The sequence below is a fragment of the Monomorium pharaonis genome, chromosome 2 (assembly GCF_013373865.1).
Source record: "Monomorium pharaonis isolate MP-MQ-018 chromosome 2, ASM1337386v2, whole genome shotgun sequence".
NCBI classification, from domain to species: Eukaryota; Metazoa; Arthropoda; class Insecta; order Hymenoptera; family Formicidae; genus Monomorium; species Monomorium pharaonis.
The window spans coordinates 8,945,496-8,952,430 of NC_050468.1; positions in this window are offsets into that span (position 1 = coordinate 8,945,496).

Below are 6,935 nucleotides of genomic sequence, written 5' to 3' on the forward strand. Positions count from 1 at the left end.
AACGGTTTCGCCTCGACAGTTTTGTGTGACATTATTTCACGTGCATTGTCTAGGGGCCGGCCAAAAGTTGCTCTCGGGCTAAGGTCGAGTACCGCTGGGGAGCTAGGCATCACTTTTGGATTTTGCAGAGAAAAAAAAAGTTCGAACTCGATTGGTTTCCTGCGACAAGGTCGACACGAACGAAGACGAGGATCGTGGGTGCGATGGGGGATGTCAGGTAGCACGTTGTAACGCGGAAGAAATTGATTTGCCGAATTTCAAAAGTCTCACGAGGCTCTCTCGGCCGGATTTGCCTTTTGTTGAAGATTGTTGGGAGATCTTGTCACAAACGGCGTCTCGCCTGAAGACGAAATTGCCGCCGTAGTAGTAAAGCTCTTTCCTTCGGTTTCTCTCTTTCTTTTTTTTCTTCGATCGGCAAGCGCTGATAGACGTGATGACTCCGTCTCGGTCATTTTGCAGCCAAACGCCAAAATGTTTAAAGTTCCTTCGCGTCTAAGTCGCTCGATGACAGGAAGCAGATTTCATGTAACACCTCTTTTCTCCTCCTTTTCTTAAGAATGTAGAATTTAATTTTTTTTATATTTACACAACACTACAAGAGGTTTAAAGAAACTTTTGAGAAATGTCGAGTTTCATTAACAATTTCAAAGATTTTATTTTTTGTACGACGGCATTATTGTCACTGTGAATCACGGATACCGGAGAAACGCATGATCGATCAAGAGTCGATATTACAACAGATGTTGCGCGCGTTAAGACTTTTATCTTCTACACTGTAATTCGTTTCTGTGCGCGAAGGAGAAAGCGCGGATAAGAAACGATTTCTGTTGGCGCAGAACCGCTCGTACAGATCGCGAAGTTAGACCACTTGGCGGAGTTAAACCGTGAAATAAAACGATTTTGCTTCCGCCGGCGATTAGACATCGATCCTCGCGAGGAACACCTGTGCAGCCACGTAATCACGGAGCACGGACGGAGCCAAGACACCACGCTTCGCGTTCTCCAGAGACGCAACGCCGTGCCAGCCGGGGCATTTAAGGCCCGAAATAACGAAGAAAAGAGGAGAAAGAAAAGAAAAGAAACAAAAAAGGGAGGAGGGCGAAAGAAAGAGGAAAGAAGAGAAGACAGGAAGATGAAGAGGAAGCGGCCAGCGGGAGAGGAGGAAAGAGGCCGGAGCATTTAGGAGTTCCTCGCGGCGGCGATTCCCGCTGCAGCTCTCGATTTCTGAGGGGAGCGCCCACTAAACGGCCGCATTAAAATTCTAATGGAGAAAGGGAGCAAGAGCAAGAGGGGAGAGAGGGGGGGGGAGAAGGGGGGTTCCACCGCGCGCGTCCCGTCCGCATCCCCGGCTTTCTCACCTAGTTTAACATAACAACGGGACCCGCGGTACGACTGTAGAAAAAGTCCGAAGAAATTCGAATCGTCCGTCGCGCTCACGCGTGTCCCCCGTTGTCCGCCACGCACACGCGTTCACGTGTGCGCGCGTGTGTGTCAGGGGTACGTGCGCCCCGCTTTCGTTGTATTGGTAATCGGTGCGGGCCGCGCCGCGGGCGTCTTTGACAACGAGACTGATGTCGGCGTATCACTCATCAAGATTTATCGGGACTTAGACTAATTGCCGCTTTTAATAGAAATTCGTGCGCGCCGGGATCGACGGGACGCTGTCGGGCGAGTTGGACCGGGCGAAAAGGGAGGAGAGAGGGAGGGGAAGCTCGGGTCCGGGCCGCATCAAAGGGACGACCCGAAATTGTTTTGCGTTCTACGCTCGAATTCGAGTGGGTGGACGACGGGGAGGGCGACGATCGATGACCCCTTGGCCATTTCTTTCCGGTAATTGAATTGGAATCTTATTAGGTGGCTCGAGATGTCTATGAGAGATGTCCGCGCGGACATAATGAGACGGACATTATTTCCTGAATGAGATTCGGCAAGTGCAGCATATTGGATTCATATACATAAACAAAAAGAACGAGTTTTTTTCGTTATAATTTCCTATTAAAAATTGAGAAAGATTGAGAAGATTCGAAGATGGACTTTGTGAGACAAAGTAATTATATAGGATATTCAAAATAATTGCATAATGTTAAAAATGTCTTACTAAAATTATTATAAAGATCACGTTTAAACGTGACATACAATGCTGCAAAAGTTTTCTGTTTTCTAGCAACCGAGCACCTTGCATAACTATTTCGATACCTGTCAAAATTATTTTTAGATTTGTATCCAGCTAAAATTTATTTAGACAATTTAGCACAATTCTTCTTAATACGTTCAAGTTTGAAATTTTTATTCTTTATGTACTTGATTTATACTTTCTTATTTTTGTCTTTAATTCGAATAATTTTTATTACAGCCCTAAAGAGTGCAAGAACTAGCGTTTTTTCGAGGAGTGTAAATAAATTATAGTTCTTAGGACACGTTTCCTACGGGCGCGGAAGAAAAACGTAATAATTATGCACATTGTATGGCGTTCAACATCGGGGAAAGTGCGAGGTGTCTCGTGTCTTCCTTCCATCGAGCCGCCAGCTGAATAGACGTTCACGAAAAACTGTGGTTTCAGTCCCCGGGCCCCGGTGTCTTTCTTAACCGCCTCGTTAGACTACCAAATGCCCCAAATATCTTCCTGATCACCTTATTGAACGGATGAATGCGTCCTTTGCATAACTTTAGAATTGGGGCCATTGCCAGCGGACGACCACCGGCGTTTAACGCCGCGGAAGAAGAGATATACCTTTTTAAATGCCTTCCGCGAGCGCGGTCAGAATTTATGCAGAATCCACTGTTTGCCGTGGTTGACGCATTCCTCGCGATAGGGTGAGTTATTGGTGTCGATGTGCGCAGGTTCCCCGACGCGCGCGGTTCTCTAAGGGTGCGCATCCACGAGCTTTAACATGCTCGATAGGTACACAGAAAAAAGGAATATTCTTGTTTTGACAATATCTCCAGTTTCAAAACGGTAATCTTGAAATGAGATTATATCGCGTTAAATCAAAAAGATTTACTTGAATGAAGATTTATTTCAAAATTTTATATAGTTTAACCAAGAAAATAATATTCTTGTTATTTAAGAATAATTTTCTTGAATGGAAAGAAAAAATATTGGATAAAAAATACTACATGTTTAAATCAAAGATTATATTTTCTTAGAATAAAATTATCAAAACATATCATATTTTTAAAATAATACTTATAGTATTGAAATAAGACTATAATATCTTGAAATTCAAGATTTTTAAATTCTTCTAAGAAGATTATATATTGTTGCTTATATATGAAACAAGGATCGCGTTAATTTAAATACATAAGTTTTAATTTGAGAATAATTTTTTTCCGTGTATTCGATACGGAAATTATTTACTGAGTCGCCAAAATTATTCCAGAGATAATCTTAATTTTTTTTTGACTCAATACTTAACAAACGTACTGATAATTCTCTCTTTATAAAATAATTGTCTAAAGCTTGTGATCCGAAAAACGTAACATGCAATTAGAATATTGTTTAATATTTTTGAAATATAGATTGACATTGAAAATGTTAATTATCAAGTAAGTATTATTGAATCGCTAAATTAACTACTTCGTTACACTCTATTATTTCAATATTGCTGATTCACAACAGACGTTGAGTCATCCTATTTGAGAGCGCAAAATCATTAGCGTCAACGTAGCGGCATAATAATAAATAAATTCGCAGACACATTTGCCAAAACGGTATAATTGACCCGAAGGTCCAGGATCCTGGAGGACCCTTTTTAGTGGTCATCAGATGACGATGAGCGTCTCGGAAGCGCGGTTTTTTTCTACAGAAACTGCCGCACGGTTGTAATGCGTGACGTCACATAATTTACGTAAAATTTGGCGATAAGTTCTCGCCGCAGAGGTGGCCGGATCCGAGGCGCGGCACCTTTGAGGGAATTAGTCTTATTGGGCACAAAATTGGAACAGAGGGCCCCCTGACCTCACCTCGCATAGGATACACGGCCCATGCGGCCGTATGGGGACCCATAAGGCTCACGGCTCGTGGGGGCCAGCCGAGAGAGGTATAACGTTCGCGTATAACGAGCTAAATTATGTTCATACTGGCGTGCTCGCTGCCCTGACATTTCTGAGACGCATAGTTCGCAAGCGGGCCCACGGAACGGGCACCACACACGTAGGACGCTTCTTTCGCCTCTCGTCTACGCCTCCCCCTTTCTCGCCTCTTTTCCTTCCCTTCGACCCTCCGACGCGCCATGCAAGGAACACCCACGATATTGGCCGCGGCGAGACGCATATGATCGATAGATCCCTTGACTCCGAGACCATCTGCGAGAATTCTCGCTTTTTCGTAAGAGAGAGAGAGAGAGAGAGAGAGGGAGTAGTAGACGTCGGCGCGGTATCCCGCAGTTTCTAAGTGTCCTCTGAGACTTTGCAGCAAGAAACCGCGTTATTTGTCAACGCTATAATTTTAGATATCGGGCTTCCGAACCTGAGCTTAACCTTCGTTCTAACGATATAAAGAATACTCTCGCGGTTTTTTCGTAAAGATATACAAAGTTTTTACAAGAATGAACAATTTAGCGTTGAGCGCAGAAATTCTTTAATAGCTTAATTCTAAAGTAACTTGATATCGCGCAATAACAAAAAACTCGATTTTATTTAGCGTTAATTTACAAAACCGTGGCCTCTGAGATTTTTAAGTTCTAAGTAACAAAGTGGAATTTTCGTGCGCGCCTTGTATTACGGGCCTAGAGGGTTCGAAGAATATTTACAGCACAAGTGCAGCAAAAACGAGAGTGCTTTATGAAGCTTTCGCAATCACGCGGGTAAAACTGATGTGGCGCCAGTCCAAGAGGTCGACTTGGACTCCACTAGCAGCGGTAGCAACGTTCCTCGCAACGTAAATCCGTAATACGCAATGGGTATTCGGTTTCGCGCGTAACTTACGCACGGGTGAAATACGCAACGACCCCTGACATCCCGTACATTTTGCGACTGCGCGAGGAACGATCCCCCATCTTATTCCGCAAACCACCCGTGCGCTTCTCTCGGCATTCTTCCTCATAGCATTTATTGTCGTTATGGGTGATGCTTGAACGATCCGTTAATCATCGTCTAAATAGAAGGTCTTCCTTGTTCTTTCCGCATCTTTTTGTATAATTGTATAATTTTATTGATGTCTGATGTAGTCTCAGAATTTAGTATTTAGTTGATCAATTTGATTATTACTATTATTATAAATTAATAATTAATAATAATAAAATATTTAATTACTTGCTAATTTTGAGTATTGCAAGCATTGTTACTAATGCATTTAATACTCAAAATAAATTAGTCAATCGTTAAAAAAATACTACGAGTACTGAAATTTTTTAAGCCTTTTAAAGTAAAGAAAAAAATGATAACGGTAACAAATTGATACATCCCTAAAAAATTCAAATTTATTCAAATTTTAATTTATCAGTTCTTGATTTTTGACTGATGATGATCTCTTCGAAATGTAAAAAAATAAATCAATATTTTTTAAGAAGTCCTTAAAAAATTGTCGACACACCTTGTAGTTGCCGCTTTATCTTCTATTTTATATTTTATATTTTATAATTATGCCAACGCGTTATAACCGCGATATATTTCCTATAGAGAGCGTCCGAAATATAACTCGGTGCTAAGTTTCGCGACGCCTGCACGCGCCCGCTCGGTCGGCCGACAGTGAGACAGAGAAAGAGAGAGAGAGAGAGAGAGAGAGAGAGGGGGTGGAGGAGAAAGCCCTTACGAGTAAAAGAAACAAGAAAGGGAAACGGTTAATATGGCATATCGGCGTACACGCGTGGCTATAAAAGTACTTCGGTAATGGGCTCGACCCGGCCCGACAAAGGGCTTTATTTAAATAACTCGCGGCAAGCGCGACGGACCATTCTCAGATCCGGGGACGTGCGAGCGCTCGCGTCTCACTGTTACTTGAGCGCGTTTATTCCCCTGAGCACCCCGCGCGATAATAAAGCAGCCCCCCCTTTTCCTCCCCCTCCCGGTCGCGGCTTCGCGCGGGGTCCATCAGTCTCGGGTCCCGTGCTCATAAAGCATCGATCAGAAGTTAATTGACGGATTTCAATCTTTCCGGCAGCGACGTGCGCGAGATAAGCCGAAGTGGATCGATCTTGAGAACGGCAGTGTGTAAAAATGAAAAATAATAAGGCGGAAACCCCGCGTGTCTTCTCTGCACAGGCGATGAAATGCACCTCTTATATGTAAGGTACTTCTTTACACGACAAGAATGATTTTCTCCGTTGAAGTATCTAAAAAAATTCATTCTAGCATCTACGTTTACTCATTTGACGACGTCCCAAATTATTTTTATTTCTATAGCTACATAAATGCTTACTCTAAATATGTAAGTGTGAAATTTATGATATGAATTGAAAATCATCTTTTTTAGAGTCGTAGAGATAAGAGACTCAATATCGGCAGTTTCTGCGATGGATCTCGATGTCTATAATTTTTTGTGTGAATATCAGTAGTAATATCGAAAATTAAATTGACGAGCAATTTAATAATATTAATGCTCATGAGTATATTGAAACACTGTAAAAGATTTATTACGAAAAATAATATAAAAAATAAATAATAGTTAGAGGAATGTCTCTTCTTTTTCAAGCGACGTATTATAAACAATGTAATGACGTAGGGCGAAAATAGACAATTTTTTAGAAAATGTATGTGATGAAAATAATTCTCACACGTCACAGATTTTCGCGCATGAATAGAATACATGTTTTCTTTTTTTAATGATGTCCAATTGAGATCGGTATTGTCGTTTATCCTAATTGCACGATGAGCTTTCGGAGTTACATGTTCGTCGCGCGCATCGAAACGAAGTAATCCACTAAACGATCGGTGCCCCGAGGGTGCAGCGGGACGGGACGGAGGAGGCAGTCTAATGAAAGGCACGCGCAGTCTGA